Source organism: Orcinus orca, chromosome 17, assembly GCF_937001465.1.
Source record: "Orcinus orca chromosome 17, mOrcOrc1.1, whole genome shotgun sequence".
Classification (NCBI taxonomy): Eukaryota; Metazoa; Chordata; class Mammalia; order Artiodactyla; family Delphinidae; genus Orcinus; species Orcinus orca.
Genome location: NC_064575.1, coordinates 76,028,291 through 76,053,360, shown reverse-complemented (window position 1 = coordinate 76,053,360; position 25,070 = coordinate 76,028,291). Strand labels below are relative to the sequence as shown.

Genomic DNA, 25,070 nt, shown 5'->3' with positions numbered 1-25,070 from the left:
TTCGGTATAAAGCTTTCAATATATGCCTGTAAATATTAGTATATTCTCATAAAATTCCTGCTGTTGTTTTACATATGTGTTTCAATTTACATAAATGATATAAGATTGTAACTCATCTTTTTCTAACTCTAACACCCTTGTGAGGATTCATCTGTGTGGCTGTGGACATCTAGTTTGTGTTTCGTACTGGAGCCCATAGTTTCTTAGTGGGCATCTATCACTTATGTATTTCCTTAGGGATTAACCTTGGTTGCTTTCAGTTCCCTGCCACCAAAAATAACACTCAAAAACATGCTTGTACATGGTCCCTCATGAACATTTATAAGAATTGTTCTGGACACATCTCAAGATAATAAAAGCTATTTATGACAAACCCACAGCCAGTATAATACTCAATGGTGAAACGCTGAAAGCCTCCCAACTAAAATCTGAAACAAGACAAGGATGCCCACTCTCATCACTTTTATTCAACACAGTATTGGAAGCCCCAGCCACAGCAATCTGACCAGAAGTAAAAGGTATCCAAATTGGAAGGGAAGAGGTAAAATTGTCATTATATGCAGATAACATGTTCCTATGGATAGAAAACCCTAAAGACTCCACACAAAAACTACTAGAACTGATAAACGAATTCAGCAAGGTAGCAGGATACAAGTTTAACATACAGAAATTGGTTGCATTTCTTTACACCAACAATGAAATATCAGAAAAGGAATGTAAACAAACAATCCCTTTTAAAATTGCATCAAAAAATTATAAAATACTTAGGAATAAACCCCACCAAGAAGGTGAAAGAGTTATATGCTGAGAACTATAAAACATTCATAAAGGAAAGTGAAGATGATTCAAAGTAATGGAAAGATATCCCATGTTCTGGAATAGGAAGAATTAATGTTATTAAAATGGCCACACTATCCAAAGCAATCTACAGATTTAATGCAATCCCTATCAAATCACCCATGACATTTTTCACAGAACTAGAACAAATAATCCTAAAATTTATACGGAACCATAAAAGACCCAGAATTGCCACAGCAATCCTGAGGAAAAAGAACAAAGCAGGAGACATAACCCTCCCAGGCTTCAGACAATACTACAGAGTAACAATAATCAAAACACCATGGTACTGGCACAAAAACAGACATACGGATCAATGGAACAGAATAGAGAGCCCAGAAATAAACATAAACCCCACACCTACAGTCAATCTTCAACAAAGGAAGCAAGAATATACAATGGAAAAAGACAGTCTCCTCAGCAAGTGGTGTTGGGAAGCTGGACAGCTGCATGTAAATCAATGAAGGCAGAACACATCCCCACACCATATACAAAAATAAACTCAAAATGGTTTAAAGACTTAATAAGACATGACACCATAAAACTCCTAGAAGAGAACATAGGCAAAACATTTTCTGACATAAATCATATCAATGTTTTCTTAGGTCAGTCACCTAAGGCAGTAGACATAAAAGCAAAAATAAACAAATGGGACCTAATCAAACTTACAAGCTTTTGTAGAGCAAAGGTAACAATAAACAAAACAAAAAGGCAGACTACAGACTGGGAGAAACTATTTTCAAATGATGTGACTGACAAAGGCTTAATTTTCAAAATATATCAACAGCTCATACAACTCAACTACAAAATGAAAAACCAGACAACCCAATTGAAAAATGGGCAGAAGACCTAAACAGACATTTCTCTAAAGAAGACACACAGAAAGCACATGAAAAGATGCTCAACATCGCTAATTATTGTAGAAATGCAAGTCAAAACTACAATAAGGTACCACCTCACACCAGTCAGAATAGCCGTCGTTAAAACGTCTACAAGTAACAAATGCTGGAGAGGGTGTGTAGAAAAGGGAACCCTCCTATACTGTTGGTGGGAATGTAAGTTGGTGCAGCCACTATGGAAAACAGTATGGAGGTTCCTCAAAAAATTAAAAACAGAATTGCCATATAATCCAGCAGTCTTACTCCTCAGCATATACCTGGACAAAACTATAATTCAAAAAGAGACATGAACCCCTATGTTCAAAGCAGCACTATTCACAATAGCCAAGACATGAAAACAACCTAAATGTCCATCAACGGATGAACGGATAAAGAGATGTGGTACATATATATAATGGAATACTACTCAGCCATAAAGAAGAATGGAATAATGCCATTTGCAGCAATATGGATGGACTTAGAGATTATCATATTAAATGAAGTAAGCCAGAAAGACAAATACCATATATCACTTATATGTGGAATCTAAAATATGACACAAACGAACCTATCTATAAAACAAAAACAGACTCACAGACATAGAGAACAGACTTGTGGCTGTCAAGAGGGAGGGCGAGGTGGAGCGGGGGGGGATGGACTGGGAGTTTGGGGTTAGCAGATGCAAACTATTATATATAGAATGGATAAAAAACAAGGTCCTACTGTATCGCACAGGGAACCATATTCAATATCCTATGATAAACCATAATGGAAAGGAATATAAAAAAGCATGTATAGCTGAATCACTTTGCCGTACAGCAGCAAAAATTAATAGAACACTCTAAATCAAATATACTTCAATTAAAAAGAAGAATTATTCTGGAATATATACACAGGATTGGGTTGGTTGGGTCAAAAGGAAAAGAAATACTTGTTTTAGCAAATTATTGCCTACCCGCTTCTCAAAATGATTGTTCCTATTCACTCTTCATCAAATGCACGTAAAAATTCTTGTCCTCTCAAAGTTCTGACAGCAACTGACTGTCCCAGCATTTCCATTTTTTGTCATTCTAATGGGTATGAAGTAGTATCTCATTGTGTTAGCACTATTATGTCCAAAGAGCTCAAGCACATTTTTATATATTCTCCAGACATTTAGACTTCAGTTTCTATAAACTGTCTGGTCACTTTGCCCATTTTCTTAATGGCTCCCTGCTTCAGCCTGTCAATTTCAATTATATTTTGGATGTTAATTCCTTCTTAATTTTAACATTAAAAATATCTTCTCCTAACATGTCACCCATTTGGTAACATTACCCAAGATACTCTTCTCAAATATAGATCCACAAATGTGTGTTATCATTCCACACATTTAAGGCTCATACATTGGAATCTTAATTGGATTTTCACCACTTTTAAGTCATTTGGGTATTTTCATACCAGGTCTATCAGATATACAGTTTATATTTATGTGATAATAGCTAATATTTAGAAACATTTATGATTTTCCAGGTAATTTTAAAAGCATTTCACAGGTACCAGCATATTTATATTTCCAAACAACCTCCAAACAAATGAGATAACTTTTATTATTCCCATTTGACAAGAGAAAATTGAAGCATCCAGAAATTAAATAATTTGCCCCAAATTACACGGCCTGAGAGATTTTAGATTTGAACCCATGTTATCTGTGCTTCACAACCCATGCTTTTATATTCAGTTTGTTAATACCAGTGCAGTACATCTTTTCAAGTTAACAATACTGCCTTCCTTCTTACCTCCCTCCCTCCTACCCTCCTTCCCTCCCTTACTTTCATTTCTTTCCTCCTTTCTTTCTTTTGTTTTTCTACAAATACTTAAACCCTGACTATGTACTGGATATAAATTATTAGTTGTGAACACACGGTTGTTACTTAAGTCTGGATGACGTCACCAAGAAATAGGGCAGGGGGAACCGAGGACTGAGCCCTGGGGCACTCAACATGAAGATGGCGCCAAAGAGCAAAAATGTCTTTGCACAGCCTTCTCCCTGCCCTCCTTACCCCGGTTCCAGGTCCCCTTGGCCCTGAGTGTCCTCCCATCTTAAGGCCCCACAGAATCTCAGTATGTATTACACATTCCTCCAGCAAAATGAGTCCACTGGCAGGCACCCAGGAACACAGAGTCATACATGAGGCTCCCTCAGCCGGCTGGACTTTCTCCAATTGTGGTCATAGGTAGCCACAGAGACAGGCATAAATGCAGGTCCTGGAGACTGGACCAAAGGCATGGTGGGTTGGGAGGGTAGAACCACAGGCATCCTGTACAGGCGCCAACCAGTGACCTCTACTCAAACTGTGCCAAAGAAAAAAAATAAAAGGAGCATCATAGAAAGAATGATCCTTTTCTCTCCTTGCACCCTATCTTCTCCCACAGAAATGCATGGCTGATTTTCCAGGAGTCTAAGATTCTTAGTTCATCACTAGATAACACTAATAGTTACAGCTACCACTTCATGTGGAAGCCAGAAAATAGTAAGTTATAGGCATCCTACACTCATTATCTTTCAGTTTTATCACATGAAAGGTAGGTGCGATTATTTCTGATTCAGAAATGTTACGTAACGTACCCCAGGATTACATGCCTAGTAAGCAGCAGAATCAGCACCGAGACTCAGACTTCCCTGATGTCAACACTCACGCTTTTTCACCTTAAACACAGCACTACTGACAATAATGTTAACAGTAAAGCATACTTGTGAGTATTTAATATGTATTGGGCACAGTGTCAAGGGATTTCCACAGATTTTCTCGGTTATTGTGACAACAATCTTAACTGGATCAATTCTTTCCTCCTCTACAACTTTTAAATAATTACTATTTTCTTAAACAGAGGACAGAACTAAGACTAAGATACCTAAGCAACTAGCCCAAGTTCTTAGAAGTAGTAAGATCCAGAGATGGAATCTGAAGTCAGATATATGTGACCCTGGACCCCCCAACTCTTGACTCTCTTCTTTCCTTAATGTAGTCATTGCCATCTCTGTGGTTTACCCTTAGGGGTAAACTTTGACATCCTTCCTAACACCAATTGAAAGCAGTGTGTTCCTCAAGGCTCAGACAACATTTAAGATGCAACAGGAGCTTGAATTATCAAATGAGTAAGTATGGTTTTGCCTTCAGAGAACTGTTAAGATTTATCTCTGCAGAGAAAGACAAATATCATATGATATCACTTATATGTGCAATCTTAAAAATGATACAAAGGAACTTATTTCCAAAACAGAAATAGACTCACAGACGTAGAAAACAAATGTATGGTTACCAAAGGGGATGGTGGCGGGGCGGAGACAAGTTAGGAGTTTGGAATTAACAGATACACGCCACTATATATAAAATAGGCAGACAACAAGGACCTACTGTACAGCACAGGAACTCTACTCAGTATCTTGTAATAACTTGTAATGGAAAAGAATTTGGAAAAGAATTACATATATATATTTTATATATATGTATAACTGAATCACTTTGCTCTACACTTGAAACTAATACAACATTGTGAATTAACTATACTTCAATAAAAAATAAAATAAATTTGAAAAAGATTTCTCTCTGAAGCTGTATGAGGCTGTAAACTCCTTGTCTGGTTTCTCTTTGTATACCCTCATGTGCCTGGATTTGCGTTAGCACATAAAAGTTAATAAATAAATATTCTTATGGAAGAAAAGAAGGAAGAATTGGTTAATTAAAATGCTCAACTCGGGGCTTCCCTGGTGGTGCAGTGGTTGAGAGTCCACCTGCCGATGCACAGGACGCAGGTTCGTGCCCCGGTCCGGGAAGATCCCACATGCCGCGGAGGGGCTGGGCCCGTGAGCCATGGCCACTGAGCCTGCGCGTCCGGAGCCTGTGCTCCGCAACGGGAGAGGCCACAGCCCTGAGAGGCCCGTGTACCGCAAAACAACATACAAAGAAGGATGACCACTATGATCTAAACCTCCAGTTCCACCCAGAATTGACGACTTTCTAGAGAAGGAGGAAGAGTCAGTATAGCAGTTCTTGGGCTTCTCAGACAGAGTCCTTGGAGCCAGGCCAAGCCAATAAAAGATGGATAGGGGACACATGCTATTTATAATGTGGTCCATGTGGAAGCCTCAATTCCTAGAAATGCATATTGAATCACTAGAAATTCTAAGACTTCAGGTGACGCTGTGAAACCAATGAATATACCATAGACTCACACTCACATGTGTGCACACACATACACATGTGGAAGCCACATTTCCTGTCAGAAAGATGGACTCTTCCCAGTTTCCCTCTTGCATTAACCACAAGTTTTATTTTTTGTATTCTGATGCTTTGACATCTGGGGTCTTGCTGATCCTGGAAGGATTGTTCCTCCAGGAATTGCCAATTCCTGCAGACAGTAAACAACTTGCCCACGAGCATGACTTTCAACCGTGAACCAACCAGTCCAGAGCCGTATCCCCAAGCACTTGCCTTATTGGGCCCTCACAGCCCCACCAGTATCTACCTGCCCTCATCACCCCAAGGCCAGGTACCAGACAACCAGGGATAGCTTACACCCCAGAGTTCACTGAAATTATTTAAACTAGCCAATCCGAAGTCTGCTCACCCTGTCTTGCCTGTTTCTTTTTATGGAAACCATAAAATGAAAACGTTTGTCCACAGTTTCCCTCTCTCCCTCTGCCCCCTGACCATCCCTGGTGTTTCCCCAAATGGCCTACGCCATGCTCCTTTCTCTTGGGATCTGTGAGTATAACAAACTCTCTTTTCAATGACAGTTATCTCCTGATCTGTTGGCCTCATCATACATAAACAACAATTTAAAAAATGTATATTAAAATATCTCTGGACATATTCTTTCCAACCTTGATTTCCTAACAAGAATGCAAGGACTGGCATCATTAAAGAAGGAAAAATTTTCCAAGATGTGCAAGAATATTAGCAAAGGCAGAGTAGAACACTTCCTCTTACCTTGGGACAGTAAGATGCTGTAAGGAGACACAAGTCAGGGGTCATTCCCACAGAATGAAGGGCAAGTTATAACAGTGGTTAAAGCTCCCCTGCCATCGTCCCCCTGAATATGAAGGCCTCGTGACTTCAAGGTCCTTAGCACTTTCTGTGGCATTTATGACTCCATTACTGATTTAGGTTTGCAAGATTATAGGAGGTATCCCCACGTTTCTTGCTCCATTGCTTTGAGAACTAACTGGTTAAGCTTTCTTCAGGATGAGTAGCAATATAAGTAAGACTTCTAGGTAATTATGCTTTATCTATTAAAGATAATGCTTTGCCAATTTAGAAAACAATTTAGTCATGAATCGCTAAGTACTTATAGCAAAGAAAGAACAATACCTAGGTACAAATTAAAAGGCTTCTGGACTACTATGCAATTATTGTCAATAACTGCTTCATCTAACTGGAATGTTTCCAAGCGTCAATATAAAACAGCCCTGACACTTTTTTGTTGGAATTAGTGGGTCACCAGGACTTTGCTTTCTCAACAGATGGAGTGCCAAAAGGTGTAAACATTTGAGCGTGTTGATTAAACCATAAGCTCTAGCATTACCCAGACACGGAGTTGACTAGCGGCACTGCCACCTACTAGCTGTGTGATCTTGGGTGACATACTTAACCTTTCTCAACCTCAAGTTCCTTATCTATAAAATGAGGATAAAAATAGTACCAACTTCAATGCACTGTTATAAGAATTAAACAGGTTAATATATGGGCTCAGCACATTGTCTGGCTCAGTCATTGGCCCTGTAAATGTTGGCTTTCAGTAGATATAACCAACCTGCTGGAAGTGCTAAAGAAATGAGCAATTGATATAGCATACATTTTCTTAATTATTTTCAAGTTACTTTCTTCTCATTTGGGGTTTTATTCTTAGTAGGACATTCTTATATCTTTTGTATTTCTATTCTTGTATTTCTAAATATTCTTATTCTATTTCCTGCTCAAGAGAAGTCTGACTCAAGCAGAATGATGCACTACAATCTCATGTATGTCAGGAGGAGAATTCACAACTTCCTTACGTGCGTTTAAAGTCCTATTAAGTTTTTTCACAAAATGGAAGTAAATTTGTCTACCTGTTCACTTCCTTCTTAATGTCTCACTTTTAAACCTCAAGTTTAAATGTAATTTAATTTGTACTGATTATAAATGTAATCTTAAGATCACTCAAATCATTGAAAGCAAGTATATTAAACAGTTCTGTCTCACCCTCCACCTTTGGAACACCACAAATCATTAAACAGAACAGTTTTCAAACAGACATGCACTGTGGTTTTCTTACATCTTTCTCCAAAGCCTTAGAAAATTACTATTAGTGTCATTCAAGTTGGGAGACTTAGTCATATTTTCTAAACCTTATGGATAGGTCCCAGAATGGGAAAGGACGGAGGATAAGTCTTCAACAGCTGGGAGAGGTTTTGTGGATTTCATAGTGGTTGGGAACTACTAACAAGGAAATATTACACATGGCCTTTGGCAGGAACATATTATAAAATCCAGAGCCTTTTGTTATGGGCTGAGTATTATTCATAATTGTTATTTTATTTGGTCTTCTTCCCGTCTTCTCTTTAGCAGAAGGCTTTTCACCTTGAAAAATTACAACATTTAAAGGTGACCCATGTCTCTGATTATATGCTACATAACCTGACAAATACTACTCAAAAAAAAAAAAAAAAAAAAAAAAGCCCATGAGGGAAGTAAAATTTGCAGCAGCAGACGACATTTTTACCAACTAACAGCCAGTTTTTTACTGAGGTAGGTACCCACCCTCAATCAAGTAATGCCAGGAAATGTCCATCATTCCCAGAATATCTCATTCATTCAAATGACATTCATTAATCCCCCGGGCATCCTGATAACTTCAGGAAAGCATCCAAACTCCTCTGTGTCTGGCTCCTGCTTGCGTCGTCAGCTCCATCTCACCCTGCTTCTCTGCCCTACAAACCCTGAACTCCAGGCATTTACGATTTTCATGTCTGCAGCTTCTACAGGTGACAAGTAATCCCAAGCAGCTGATGACACGTCATAATAGGTGCATTTATTGATGCACTAATTTTCATGACACATGCTTCCTGTTGGTGACCATAAGGGGATCATTTGGCTGCTGAGTGAGACTAACTGGCTGCCCAGCATATGCCTTTCAGTAGCACTTTGCCATTTTTCTCTTTATTCCTTTGTATACTCTGCATGGGGTGTATCAATTACATATTGCCACAAAAATGCTGTTCTACAAACAACCACAAACCTTAGTGGCCTAGGACAAGAAACATTTGTTTTGCTCCTGTGTCTGTGGGGTTCAGTGGCTGGGGAATGAGCCTTGGTTAATTTCACCTGGGCTTGTACATAACAGACGTGGGTTTCCTGGTAGCACTGTCGCTCTCGTCTAGGCTGTTAGCTGGTCTAGTATGGCCTCAACCAGCACAACCAAAGCAACTTGGTTCTGCTCCACTCGTCCTCATCCTCCTGAGGGCTAATCCATGTATGTTCTCATAACAGTGCAGAGCTACAAAAGCAACCCAAGATCAACCATGCAAGCAATTTCAATCCTGTACTTGAATTACGTACACTAACACCCCAATGGCCAAAACAAGTCACATGCACATGCCTGGAGTCAGAGTGAGAGGCACTGCAAAGTTATAAGGCAAGTGGTAAGAATACAGGAAGAGTGAAGAAATGGAGGCATTTTTGCAATCAATATACCCCATGGAAGCAATGAATTCCAGAATGGTGTTTGAGAAGACCTCCCTTCTATTCCACTTGAATTCTTGGATAAAGTATACAGTTTTTCACCTCCATGCCACTGCAATGACAGCCCTTTCCCCAACTCTTCACATTTCTACTCTACCCTGTCCAACACTGTGCCAGTTCCTGGAGGTACAGAGACAGGACACATAAAACAGTCTCTGATTTTAGGAAGAATATAGTTTATTTGGGCAACTGACATTTACACATTATTGAGTTGAGTAATACAAATAAAGACAGTAACATAATGTTCATAAAGGTGTGGAAGATTATGCTGAGATGCATCCCATCCCTCCAACATACTTTTGAGTTTACCTGAATCTGCCGTGGACAATTCTTGGGTCTGACGGTTTCCCATCTCAAGTATCTATAGCTCTCTGCTTCTCTATCTGAGGGCTTTCTTCCATATCAATGGAAGTTTGTACCAGTGCATGTAGATAAAACCCAGAAGCACTACGAATTTAACATCCCAAGAGAAAATCCTCAGTCAGTGAGACAAGAGTCAATGGACAAATACCCCAGCTTCCCATCCTTCATTGTGATAATTTTGAGTCATGTTCTACAGAGTTCCTCAGTGAGATCCCAGCAGTGGCCCCCAGAAATAGTCACTCATAAATGTACTCTGTTTTTCTACCCTTCCCATCTCTTTCTCCAATCACTTATTGGGCATCTTGTGATCATCTCCCATATAAATTACTTGCCCTGAAGTCCTTATCACAGGGTCTACTTTTCAGGAGAACCCAAAGACAGGCAATAATGTTAGTTAGCTATAATTACTATGAAGCCCAATATGCAAAAGTAGAGAAATTCTCAAGGAGCATAGAAAAAGGGAGGGTTCTGAACCCTTACCGTTTCTTTGTTTAGACTCTACATACCTATGCTCTGTGCTATTCACCTGTGAGCTTCACATACCTGAATAGGTAAAGCTGTTTCCTGAGCGGTTCCTATAGTTACGTCATTTGACAGGATCGGGCAAAGGAAGGAGGTGGAGAAAACAGGCACCAAAAACAATCCTCCTTTGTCTAAATAATAGTCTGAGTAATAGCCTTTGCAGTATAATAGGAGGTAGCTATATATCAATGTCCAAAATTTTTTCAACAGGGATTAATTTCTTTAGATAAGCATTGCCCTACATCCATGAGCACTTTTTGCAAAATTCAACTATAGACAAAACAAGCAGCAGTGGAGGATAGTGGAACATGTATCTTTGAAGGCAGAAGGACCTAGAATCAAGCCTTGACCCTACTCTTCACCAGTTCTGTGGCTTTTAGCAAGCCAGTGCCTCAATCTCTTTGTCTGCAAAATGGATTAGTAGCCTCTAATTTACAGGCTTATTATCAGTATTAAATAAAATAGCAACAATAAACCTCCAGGCACTATACCTGACATATAATAGATACTCATTAAGTTTTATCCATTACTAATTCAGAGTCAGACAAACGTGAGTGTGAATTTCAGTCCTATGGCTAAATGGCTAGATGACTAGAGAGCAATACGGCATCGTGATTAATAACTCAAGCTTTGAAGCCAGGTGGATTTAGGTTTAAATCTATTTACTACCATGTGCAAATTATGTGACCTCAAGCAAGTTCTTACACATTTCTGGGCCTAGTTACCCCTTTTGTGCAATGAGCATAATGACATGCTGTAATTCATCTATTCTAAGATATATTTTTAATTAATCTCTGATATCAGAATCCATCTTACAATTAATGGCAAATCACAGTATAATTGGCAGCATTTTACTTTATTAGTGATACATAAAGAATGCCACACTTTGCAATTAACGTTGTCTTAGATACACTGAAATATGGCTTTACTTAATATGGAAGGTTGTGCACATTAAATAAGATGGTGCTTTAAAATGTTAGCTTCTAATAAATACTCAATAAAAGTAAACTATTACATAGCTTAGCTTCTTAATATCCTTTATCAGTTTTCAGCTTCTCGTTTATAAAGGTTCAAACAATAACACCAGTCACAGGAGGGGTTAAATCATCCAACACAGGACCTGCCAGGAAAGTTAAGTGTCCGGTCACTGTTGATTCGTGTTCATCACTGGTTTGGGTGGCAAGCCATGGAAAAAGATTACGGCCAAATTAAGAGGGAGACAAATTTGTTGGAAGGTTAAAGGGTATCTCACAGAACTGATGGGAAATGTAGAGACAGGAAAATGACAGGAACTGGAGTAGCTCCAGACCCAGCATCAGGACATACAACACACTTACACTGGCTGAACATTCAGGAGAAGCCACCACCTCTAACATCAATACCATCCCCATCTCCACGGCCCCAGCCAATGTCACTGTTACTACCGCTAGGATGGCACTACTGGCAATGCTGCTGTTAGGATCTCATCTTGCCCGGTTCATGCCTTTGGCAGCAAGACTCTCATTGGCTGACTTAGGCCACGACTTGCTTCCTGACTATGCTGGAGGACTGCTCACGTGAGCCAGAAGAGAGAACTGGGCCATGAGAACCACTTCTATGCCGGATCATATACGTGATGATACAGGGGTCAGTCTCCACCGGGGATGTTTTTCAGCAAGGAATGGGATAATGAACAGCTACAACACTAAAAGCACCAACAGCCATACCATAAATTTCCACTCGATCACTTCTTCTGACCTATGCCCTAAAACTAGGCCATTGATTCAGTTTTCTCCCAATGAGAATATCGGAAAGTTAAAAAAAATTACACAAAGATTTAGAAAGCATAGCGAAGCACCAATGTGTATTCTACAAACCCAAAAGTCTGTCTCTGGAAAATGTAAAGACAGCCTGTACTTCAGGAGTTAGGGTGCTGGGGAGCTACGAAGTTGAGATTAGCAGGACAGTAGGAGGTGTCAATTATGATTTCCCAAACCTCCCTAAATCTCCTGATAGGAGATAGTACTGGGGGGAAAGGCCTCATCTGAGCCTATACAACCATGGTTTGAAGGGTTTTCTATCAAGAGAACGTAGCAAGGTAGCCGGTGGACTTGATAGAATTAAGAAACTTGTTCAAGGACCTGCCAGTTCAGCCCAAGACACCTTTGCCTTGGCAAGTGTGTGTCTTTTCACTTCACCCTGATGCTAGTGCCGCACGCACACACACACTTAAATGGTAGGTTTCTTGGCTATCGTCCTCTATTGTAACCACTTTGAGACCTCACACCTCTCCCCAGAACCCCTTCGAAGGGAGGTAAAGATCAGAAAATTCCAGAAAGGACCACGCTATATGTCCACTTAGGCTTCTCCATGCATAGAGAAGAGGAAACAGCATCCTTCAGTGACAAGAACACAGACTTGAAAACAAAACACATCTGGCTCCGAATCCAACCTCAGCTGTAGGCCCCTGGGGTAGACTTCTGCTCCTCTGACGCCTGCTGCACTTACAGAGATGACACTAGCCATTCTGCAAGGATTTGATAGGATTGGAGAGAAAGCATTTTAAGTACCTAATGCATATATATACCGACGTCTCTTCCATGTACTGTAAATCGTGTAACCATCTATTTTATTTTACGTATTTTGTTTTTGTTTTTTAGGGACCGTTGGGATGCTTGCAATTAATTTATGGCACTTTCCTAACAAACGTGAAGGCCGTTCTGAACCTGTTTTCCCCCTTTTTTGACTTTTATTCTTATTCTTTACTTTTGATCAACTTGTGATACCTTGCTGTATTTTCAAGATGCTTTCTTAAAACATCCCTGCAGTAACAGTCAATACATTATCATCACTATGAGAGATCCAGAAATTTCCATGTAAATAATTAACAACTTAGAAAGGGGAAGTTGAATTGAGCACTACTGGTAGAAGTATCTTTTCATTGGGCACTGATTTAATCCATTGTTTTTAAGTTTTTGGAAATTGTACTGATATAGTAATGTCAATTACCACACATAATTATACTGAGACGGCAGCCAACAACTTTGGCTGGGGACGCGTACTCTTTCCTCCTGGATATCTAAGAGAATAAACTTTAGGAAACCCAAGGGAGATGTTCTTTCCTCCATGAATGGGGCTTCACACGGCATTCCTCCCTCCCCTGAGACTCTCCCATCCTGAGGTCTAATCTCCTTCCCTCAAGAGGCTTTGCAAGCTGGGCAGTTGACTAGAACCTTTCAGCCTCCCTAGCAAGGGACTCAGTTTCAAACCTCTGTTCCTTCTGTTCTTTCCGTGTTCCTGTTTATTGATCCCACTGAATATGTGATTTTATTGTAAACCAAATGAAAAACTTTTATCAATGAGATGTAAATAACCAAAATTCGGAAGATTTCATTGTTATTATTCCTGGTGTCATAGTTGTCCAGCCACTTAATAGGCTGCTGTTTTTCTCTGAGAAAGAAGACACAATCACAGATATGAATGCAAAATTGAGGAAAAAAATAAATTATAACTTTAAGTAACTTTTAGGTATAATTAACTTTAAATATTCAATATGTTTCAGACTTGGGAAAAATCGTATATTCTCTGCTGGAGAACAGGGGCCCTTGATTGATCTTCTTACATCTGGGAAAAACAACAAATTTTCTAAATAATTCTCTCATTCATTAAAAAAAAAAAAAAAAGAGTAGTAAAAGGGAAACAGATGCAGTGTCCTAGTTGCCAGGAACTGTATAGGCACTTCACATATGTTGTCTCATTTACACTCCAAAACAAACCCCCAAAAGGAGATATCTTTACAGAATGAGCAAATCGAGCCTCAGAGAGGTTAAGTGATGTGTCCATGGTCACACAGCTGGTAAGTGGAAAGCTGAGAGTTAAGCTCAGTTTAGTCTCACCTCAAAGTCCAAGCTCCTCCCCTAAGACAGGTTTGTACAGACTAATAAGTACCACATGAAATGCCGAGAGATGCTCTAGATTTCCCCAAATCCCACAGCACAGCAGAAAATAAATGAAAAAATGCACAGACTTCCAGGCATCCACAGCGAGCAGGAAATCATACTTTCCCATGAGCTGGGCTTTTGCCAAAGAGCATTTCGCGAGGGCCTGCCTGCCAGTGTCCATTTGGGCGGTGTGTCCTCCAGACCCCACCCATCCCTCGTAAAGTCATGATTTACTAAAGGTCTAGTGTTCAGCCCCTTTATGTAGCATGGCTGGAATCCAGAATTAGGGGAGGCATTTCTCAAGCAAGAGACTGCCAGAAGCTTCCAGCCCCTGCATCTGCAATTTTGCCTTTGCGATTTTTTTACTGAGGTATTTCAGTGGAAAATAACCCCAGCACAGCACATTGGCAGGTTATGTGCAAGAAGGTCCCGCCCGGTGCCAGGGGTGAGTGCTTACGTGTATGCATAACATTCACATCTCCAGCACAACACAAGTGCAGTTCAATACCCGTAAGGGTTCCTCGTAACACTGAAGCTGCTGTAGGGAGAGTCAGGAGGTGTGCCTCTCTCCAGCCCAGGCACTTTCTATATGTTGCTTTGAAGCTTTGGAAACTGGAAAATGAATCACCTTTATGACTTGGGTCACTTGTGCCAGAGTCAGAGCCTTCCTGAAAGAGGCTTTTCTCACCCAGAGACAGCATCTGTGTCCCCATCCACAGTCCCCAGCTTTGGACTCTACCACCTTCAGAGGCAGCTCCTCTTGATGCAGTTCATCTTTAGCAGCTTCTGAAGAGGGTATTTTGACCAAGGGTCTCCAGCAGCTCAGCTGGATTCTGAACCCCTGGTAACGTAACAACTCCCATCAATGATTCCTCTTACGGTGGGAAAGAACTGCTTTTAACCAAGCATCCATCATACACCAGGCACTTGATTTAATTCCCACAACCCTTTGAGATAATAGCATAGGCATCTTTAGGCATGAGAAATGAAAGTGGCCAAGGGGTCAAAACCGAAGTGAAGAATGGTCCCAAGGCATTCTGATTCACAGTCCAGCATTCTTCCTGCTACGTCACACGAACTTGACTCATTCACTTTCACACACTCAATCACTCTTCTAGGAACTCATTTAATACGCATCATTTGCGTGCTCGGTATATGCTACGTATGATGCTAAGCACTGAGATACAGCAGTGAGCAAGACAGACTTAAGTTCTCACTGAGGCCACAAAGCACCTGGGAGAGAAATATAGTGAACAAAGAATTACAGTTGTGTAGAATGCTGAGGCAGTGCAATATTAAATGTGTGTAAACATAGAGCAAAGACATACTAGTCTTGGGGAGATGAGTGGAGTCACAGAAAAATTCTCTGAATAAATGAGGCCTGAAAGATGGGTATGAGTCCCAAGTGAAGTCCCAAGTTTCCAAGTGAAGGTGAGCAGTGTGGGCAAAAGGAAACACTCCCCAGAGAAAGACGCATGTGCAAAGGCCCCCAGGCCTAAAAGAGGTTGTGCTGTTCAAGAAACTAGAAGAAGTTTAATTTGGTGGGAGTGTCTCCTGATTGCTCCAAATCATATCAACTTTCCTAATAAATGTAATCCAATAGACTCCTCATCTAATGAGAAAAAAAGAAGACGGGGATTCAGATCGGAAGTCACTTTCCTGAATGTCATTTTGTTTAGAGTGGCCTCTGTGTGGATAGCATCTAAGACCAGGGAAAAGAGTGACTTTAGGCTCAGGAAGATGACAATTCCCATCAAGTCACTAGGAAGGGAATGAAAATAAAGGTAAGCTCCCCACTCCCATCTCATTTATTACCATTATTTTAGCCACCACATTGGCCTATTAGTCTCCCCTTAACTCCAGAATGGATGGCATTTAAAGTTCATTCTGGGCTTCCCTGGTGGCACAGTGGTTGAGAGCCCGCCTGCCGATGCACGGGATGCAGGTTCGTGCCCCGGTCCGGGAAGATCCCACATGCCGCGGAGCGGCTGGGCCCGTGAGCCATGGCCGCTGAGCCTGCGCGTCCGGAGCCTGTGCTCCGTGACGGGAGAGGCCACAGCAGTGAGAGGCTCGCGTACCGCAAAAAAAAAAAAAAAAATTTTTAATTTAAAAAAAAAATAAAGTTCATCCTTTGATGTGCCATATATCAGACACCCTAATGGATAGGCAGCCCCGCTCCAGAACCTAAAAGGAAGTTAACTGCTTTCTGCGGATCATTCTCTACCCTCTACTATGACGTTATCTTCCTCCTGTCGTCCCTGGGTCCTAGGAAAATGATAATGCATTTGCCTTCACTTCCATTAACCCAAAACTCCATTCTAGAAGGAACTGGTAGGAAGGAAATTAACATTTACTGGGCACCTGTTATGTAACAATCTCCATTTAATTTAATCCTATAAGGCAGATGTAATAATTCCATTTTCAGATGAGAAAAATGAGGGCTTGAAAAGTACATGATTTGCTTATAATTACACAATAAAAGCAAGAGGAAAGACTTGAACCTATTTTGCTCTGAAGCTTACGTGTGGCTTTAGGACGAAGGCCATTTAAAGGCAATGCCTAAGTGTAACTGCCCAGCCTTGAAATCTAGCTGCATGTGGAACTCATTTCCCTCCTTAGAGATCTGTCTTTAGGTGATTTGCCAGCAGGAGATCTGAAACTCAAGTATGTAAAATGGGTCCAGTGATGTTTCAGCGAGGGATCCAAATAGACTGAACACATATAATGAAAACCTGGTTGGAAAATTTGACTTTCAGGGCGACACGAAATCTTAGGGGAAAAGATTCTATTTTCAATTGTACAAAATTCCAGTGGTTAACTTCATTCATAATTACTTTAAAAAAAGAGACGTAAATGAGCAGACATGACAACATTCCCTGAGGAGATAAATCTCCTATTTGCCTAAACCATCATGGTGAAATTAAAAGATGGTAGAGCTCAGACTTGGTCAAATTTGGCTTTTAATTCTGCCTGTGCTATTTCCCAGATGAGTCATATGAACACATTACTGAACTTTCCTGAGCTTCTGTTCTTTTGTCCATTGGTGATAAAAATAGCAAAATGAGGTAATACGAGTTTTAAAAAGAGTAGCACATAGTAGGCTAGGAGGCATTCAATAGATGCTCATCTTGTCTTTCCCCTTCCAATAAACTCATCATACATATTGATTTATGCTTTCACTGTGATATTTCCCATAATTACAAAAATATCTAGCACTCACATATCATGGTAGCATTTGTAAAGTGTTTTCAAGTCTACTAACTTATTCAATCATGACAACAACTGTTTTGATACAGGTACCATGGCTTTATCCGAATTTTACTAATGAGGGAACTAAATCTGGAAAGGTAACATGACCTGAGAAGGGTCAAGAACAAGAGCTCTTGGACCCCACTGCTGGGTCTGAATACCAGGTCGTGCTCTACGACCTTAGGCAAACTATGTAATCACTCTGTGACTCAATTAACTCATCTTTAAAACTGAGAATAATAACAGGATTTATTTCACAATGTTGTGAGGATAAAATAAATTACTACAGTTATGTACATTCTCAGAACAGTAAGTACTCAATTAATGTTGTGTATTATTTTTCTCTGTAAAAGTGTAGTTACATCTTAGGTGTTAGGGAGGATAAAATAAGGCAATAAATAAAGTCATACATGTAAAGTATTTAGATTCATTCCTGATGTATTTAGATTCATTCCTGACATATAGTAAGTGCTCAGCAAGTATTACTTGCTATTATTGTCCCATGTGACTCAGATGGTAAGTAGAAAACACTGGTTTTGAATGAGAGTCCTTGGAAGTTAAAGCTAGGGAAAGAATTGAGGAAACTAACAGTGGAAGCCCTGTTACGTGCCAAGCACAGCGCAAACATCTTTGCACTATTTTCCCAACAATCTTGAGAGAGACACAGAGCCATAACAGAGATTTTAGAGGTTCAGATACATTTTCCCTACAGTTTCTAATCCTCAGACAAGAAAAAGGTTGTTTTATTAACTTCCTGTAATAAAGATGTGTAAAGGGAGGCTCATGAATTACTGCCCCACCTGCTTCGCTTACTCAATGCTCCTCATAACAGTTAGTCTGGTTCCCACCATCTGCCAGGTCTCCAGCCCCACTCACTGCAATCAGGACAGAAAAGCACAAGCTTCTTTTCTATGTAAATCAAGCTTTGACTTCCTGACTCCAGTATATCTGGGAGACAAACCTCCCGCTCTTTCTAGGAGCCTTCACTCAGGGAGCACGCACTCCAATCAGAGGTTGGAAACTGGGCCAGGCGGAAGCCTCAGAGTAAAAGGTGTTTTTGTCAGATGGAATCCACTAAAGCCAGGAATTAGTTGCTTTTGACAAGGAGCCTAATTAGCCTTTAACTCTTTAACCACAACGTCCTCTTGAAGTACGGAGAGGAAATTCACCACCAGCGCTCAGAGCCACATGGAAGAAATTAATGTCCGCCTTCACCAATCCTCTTTCAAGGCATAATAGTAAATATGCATTATATTTAACAATCATGTTTCCCTGGAGCTAAGCATGGGTTTCAGTGAAAAGAAATGCTCTGTAATGTGTCTCAGAATGCTACCCCGGAATTGCAAACAGAAAGTCTGGTGCCCTCAACCATGGCAGAATGAACTGCATAATGACAAGGACAGTGATCAATAAATAGGGCTTGATTTGTTATCTGGGGTTTTTATAATTCATCTTTGCTTGCAAAACGCAAGCTTGATTAAGTGTGAAGATCACTGGCCGAGTTTGGCTGTTTTCCAGTCTTTGGTGCTGCCTGAGACAGAGGCCAGGGGTTATATAAGGCACAGAGGAAATGGCATTGATTAGTGTCCCGGCTGTATCATGGACCTACTGCACATCAATGTTTGTATCATGGCAACATTCATTTAGTTCATCATATGGATTTGTAATATATGTTCATCATAGTTTATTCAGATATATCCATGATGTATGGTTTAGTCTTTCATACACAGGTTATTCATATAGGTAAATATATATTTGTATACATATGTGTATATGAACATATATTTATATTTACTGTATGTGTATATATATCCTTGGATGTGGGAAAGAGTTGTAGAGTCTAGTTGTTTATTTATAGCCTCATGAAGCCACTGGTGAAGTCATTGTTTTCTAGAGCAAAAACAGGAAACTCAAATAGATCATCTAAGTGGAGGGGTGTTTCAAATGCAGTCCCCAAAGGCCTGGGTTTCTGTAAAGAAGCCGCAGAAAGATATGCATTTAGATGGATGTGTATCTGAATTTGAATCTCAGTCATGTCACTGGCTAACTTTGTAACCCTGAGTAAGACATCGGCCTCTGTATAATGGGGATGATAACAGTAACTACATTATAGGGATGTCATGAGTCTTACATGAGTTGATGCATGTATTTACCAGAGAGCTGGGAATATAGTAAGGACTTAATGAATGTTAGCTATTACTCTGTATCTAGAGCTCTATTTCTCTATGACCATGATTAAATATCAATATCTTTGGAAGATTATGCTTGAAAAAAACTTCTCCCAGTTTTCTAAGAGATTTTCAAAAATTTATGAATCTAGTCTAATATGCTCTAGTATATATGTAAGGAAGATTAAGTTCAGAAAGTGGAGGTGACTGTGTCAAGGTCATAGAAAGGCTGTAGCCTACTGGAAAGAGGAAGGTCTCAGGAAAGATTTGGCCTGGTTGGTTTAACCAAGGCTCACTGGGACTGGTTAAGAGGTTATTGAATAAAGGTGAATCAGATTTAGTCCATATACTGACACCAGCCTCCACTCACATACGGAAGCACACGAACACAGAAACCCCACACATACAAACTCACTCATACACACACACACACATACACACACTCACACCCCTACAAACACATACTCACATACACAAACATGTACACATACACTGACTAATTCACATGCAAACACACACACGATCTGGGTGCACAGCCTCGGTAAACTTTTTCACTTCCATCTTGTACTCTAAACTTTCAGGCATATATGTCACCAGATTGCTCTTGTTTTGGGTGGTGCGACAACTCTACCAAACCAGTCAGTGCGCCTAGGATGCCCCCCTCCCCAACTCTGCCCAACCCATCTATTGAGCGTTCACTATACTGAGCTGTTTACAAGCATTACTTCCTTTAATCCTGGTCAGGTAGATAGTAGTCACTTATGCTTTTTCTATCGGCAGGGCAACTCAAACTCATAAAAGTTAAGCAACGTGCCCAAATCCCAGGACTACTAGTTGACCATATAAGGATTTAAAACCAGTTTTGTGTCACTCCAAAGCCCATGCTCTATTCCAGAATTTCTTAAGTTGAGATCTCAATCCATTAGTTGATCAAGGTACTCAATTAAATGGGTTTCAACCACCATCTACAATAATAGAAACAGAATGGAAGAAAAAACACAAGGGTGCATCACACACCGTAAAAGTATTATTTTGTAAAACTTGTCTACATATGCATGTGTTTGTGTGTTTGGGATGGGTACATGAAGTCGATTTTGAACTATAAGTCTCAATCAGAAAAGCTTGAAAGGTAGCATCTTATTCATCTGTACTGCCAGGGACAGTCCAGTCATTCAGCGCCAAGCTTCCTGGGAACCCTCCAAGCAGAATACATTGCTTCTGCATGTGTGTTCCCACAGCACCGTGTACATTTCTATCTTACAACCCTAATCAAATTGCACTTTGGTTTTCTCCCCCAAGGGTGGCCATGTGTGTATGGAGGCCTTCCTCCTGTGCCTTTCCTCTTCACCTCTCCATGCCTCATGCAGCACCGTGGAGAGACGGACACCTGAAGAGTGTTTATTGCTTTGCATTTGACAGAATTGAAAACTGAGCCATTTAAGAGCTGCATGCTCTGGTTTTTGAATCTCCTAGATTTCTCTTTTATGGCCTAGCTTGAGATCATTTCACCCTTCCTTAGCACCTACAGCAAGAACAGGCTGAAGAAGAAAAAGAGAAAAAAGGCAAAAGAGAAAGTAATGTTTAGAATTAATAATTTGGATAAGACTCCAAAAAGAAGAGCAACTCAGGACTATTTACTAAATATGTTTTGATATAAAGGATATACGAATGTATTTCATCCAAAGATCACAGGCCCACCGTCAAAAGCTAATAATTAATAGCTGAATATAACTGGGTATATCCACAGGAAAGATACTTGAGCTATTAACAAGAAGAAAAAAAATGAGAACTTTCCACCCCCTCTTCCTGTGCTGTCCTTTGGCCAGCAGAGAAAGCCAGGACAAACACTGCCTCCTGAGGCTAGAGAGGGTTTGACTGTAATTTTTTGGTTGTTTATTGTTGTTTTATTACTCTCCATTTTCACACGCTTTGGCCAAAGGGAAACGGAAATGCTGAGTCCTGAGTGTTCATTCTCATGAGAAGAAGCCACGACAAACCCTGATAGAGCCAGAAACCCCTGGGGTCATATTTTCCCTTGCTCCATGTGGGAGGAACATGCCTGATGACCGGGTACATCTTCTCAGATGAACAAGGAGTTCTTAATTTGGAATCAGTGTTGACCAACCAGGCTTTGGAAAACAAAGCATTTTCTCACTTGGTGCTGACAAAATCCACAGGGCTTACATGAGTTCACTGTACCAACTTCTCAGAGAAAGTAACTTACACAGTCTTCTATTGTCTATTGTTATTATTATTAATCACAGTATCGTTTCATTCTCTACCTTTATCATTTAAGGGGCTCTGATTCTATGCTCCAAGGTTAGGTCTGCAAGCCTTGTCAGAGCTCAGAGAGTAACACAGAGTCAGGGCAGAGGGGCGGGACTGCGGTAGACCCTGTGACTCTGTGGAATATGGTTAGGAATAGAAAAATGGACCTTTTGTGACATACAATGCTGCAAGTTTAGAGAATTTAATCAAATAAAATTTTAGATAAAATTACAGAGAAAGCATTTTTATTCAAGTCTCAAATCCTTCATTACTTTAATCTATGGACTGGGATTCTTTTTTAAGAAAAATATACTGGTCTGAAATAAATCTGTGACGGCCTTGGAAATGTAATGGTGTCAGAGCACATCCTTCCTTCCATCTCCCATTGCAGTGAGTCACTACCCCGTCACCCAGGTTAACCTTTCCCCTCCTTTCTTTTTTTTGGCCATGCTGTGCAGCATGTAGGATCTTAGTTCCCTGACCAGGGATTGAACCTGCACCCCCTGCAGTGTAAGTGCAGAGTCTTAACCACTGGACTGCCAGGGAAGCCCTTCCACTCCTATCTTGATCATTAATTTCTTAGTTCAGCCTCTCTACTCTAAGCAGAACAAAGAAGTGTGTCTTCAGGGTAGAATTGAACAGAATTTCCTTGGATAGAATCACAGTTTACACAGTACAGAAAGAGAAAAATGGCATAGTTCATCCTATTACCTAGTATATTCCCGTTTTTAATCAATCCTCTGCAAATTTACAGATTATTTTGCCTTAGAAACTAAAACTATGCCTAACATGACAGCCAGTGAAAAAGCCTAAGCCTTTTGGAGTCTGAGAGACCTGGATGGAATTCTAGCCTTTTCATATAATAACTATGTGATCTTGGCAATTTATTTAATCTCTGCAAAATAACAACATATACCTCAATTGTTATGAATAATAAGTAACAATGAAAAGTCCCTAGTGTTTTATACAAGGGATATTTTTTATTCTTAAAATTTTTTATACAGCAGGTTCTTATTAGTTATCTATTTTATACATATTAGTGTATACATGTCAATCCCAATCTCCCAATTCATCCCACCACCACCACCACCACCTGCGCTTTCCAGCCCTTGGTGTCCATACATTTGTTCTCTACATCTGTGTCTCTATTTCTGCTCTGCAAACTCGTTCTTCTGTACCATTTTTCTAGATTCCACAAATACGCGTTAATATACAATATTTGTTTTTCTCTGACTTCCTTTACTCTGTATACAGTCTCTAGATCCATCCACGTCTCAACAAATGACCCAATTTCGTTCCTTTTTATGGCCAAGTAATGTTCCATTGTATATATGTACCACATCTTCTTTATCCATTCATCTGTCGATGGGCATTTAAGCTGCTTCCATGACCTGGCTATTGTAAATAGTGCTGCAATGAACATTGGGGTACATGTGTCTTTTTGAAATATGGTTTTCTCGGGGTATATGCTCAGTAGTGGGATTGCTGGGTCATACGATAATCCTATTTTTAGTTTTTTAAGGAACGTCCATACTGTTCTCCATAGTGGCTGTATCACTTTACATTCCCACCAGCAGTGCAAGAAGGTTCCGTTTTCTCCATATCCTCTCCAGCATTTGTTGTTTGTAGGTTTTCTGATGATGCTCATTCTAACCAGTGTGAGGTGATACCTCACTGTAGTTTTGATTTGCATTTCTCTAATAATTAGTGATGCTGAGCAGCTTTTCATGTGCCTCTTGGCCATCTGTATGTCTTCTTTGGAGAAACGTCTATTTAGGTCTTCTGCCCATTTTTTAATTTAGTTGTTTGTTTTTTTCATATTGAGCTGCATGAGCTGCTTATAAATTTTGGAGATTAATCCTTGGTCTGTTAATTCATTTGCAAATATTTTCTCCCATTCTGAGGGTTGTCTTTTCATCTTCTTTATAGTTTCCTTTGCCATGCAAAAGTTTTTAAGTTTCATTAGGTCCCATTTGTTTATTTTTGTTTTTATTTCCATTACTCTAGGAGGTGGGTCATAAAAGATCTTGCTGTGATATATGCCAAAGAGTGTTCTTCCTATGATTTCCTCTAAGAGTTTTACAGTGTCTGGTCTTACATTTAGGTCTTTAATCCATTTTGAGTTTATTTTGTGTGTGGTGTTAGGGAGTGTTCTAATTTCATTCTTTTACATGTAGCTGCTCCAGTTTTCCCAGCACCACTTACTGAAGAGACTGTCTTTTCTCCACTGTATATCCTTGCCTCCTTTGTCATAGATTAGTTGACCACAGGTGCGTGGGTTTATCTCTTCCTCCTCCTCCCCCTTTTCCTCCTCCTCCTTCTGCTCTTCCTATTCCTTTTCCTCCCTCTTCTTGACAGAAAAAAATTTTCTCAATGGAAAGCACTTTAAGGAAATACTTGCTTAAAAAGAAATGATTTTTTTATAAAGAAAAATGAGTCAACAAGAAAAAATCAAAATTTTAAGAAAAAATAACCTCATTAGAAATCACAGACTTCTAGACAAGGGCAACTACTTTTCCTAAGAGTACTGAAATTATAAAAAAAAAAAGTTAACAGTCAGGACTGCCTTACTGTGATGAAACTTGTACACTGCTTATGTCATGGAAAGCCATGTAACTCCTTAGGTAAATAGCAGGGGAACTAATATTCTGAGCTAAGAAGCCATTCATAGTCTTTGACCCAATAATTATGAATCTAGGAATTGCTTCTATTTTTTTGAAGAGTGCCAACTGTGTACCTAAAATTATGTCAGATGCTTGACCTACAAAGATGAATAAGGCAACACCTGTTTCAAAATACTCATCAGAGAAAATGACTTTAAAATAAAGGCTGTTACAAGGAACAAAGGACACTACATAATGATCAAGGGATCAATCCAAGAAGAAGATATAACAAATGGAAGTATATATGCACTAAACATAGGAGCACCTCAATATATAAGGCACATGCTAACAGCTATAAAAGGAGAAACTGACAGTAACACAATAATAGAGGGGGACTTTAACAGCCCACTTACATCAATGGACAGATCATCCAGACAGAAAATTAATAAGGAAACACAGGCCTCAAATTGACACATTAGACCAAAAGGAGTTGATATTT

The 25,070-nt window shown here is 39.9% G+C and overlaps 1 non-coding gene across 1 annotated transcript; it reads right to left on the bottom strand.

Annotated features, from left to right (window-relative positions):
- Positions 1 to 22,441: 22,441 nt before the first annotated feature.
- TRNAV-UAC (transfer RNA valine (anticodon UAC)) lies at positions 22,442 to 22,514 on the bottom strand. The gene has a single exon. It is a non-coding gene; the product is annotated as a tRNA-Val (tRNA).
- Between the last annotated feature and the right edge of the window lie 2,556 nt (positions 22,515 to 25,070).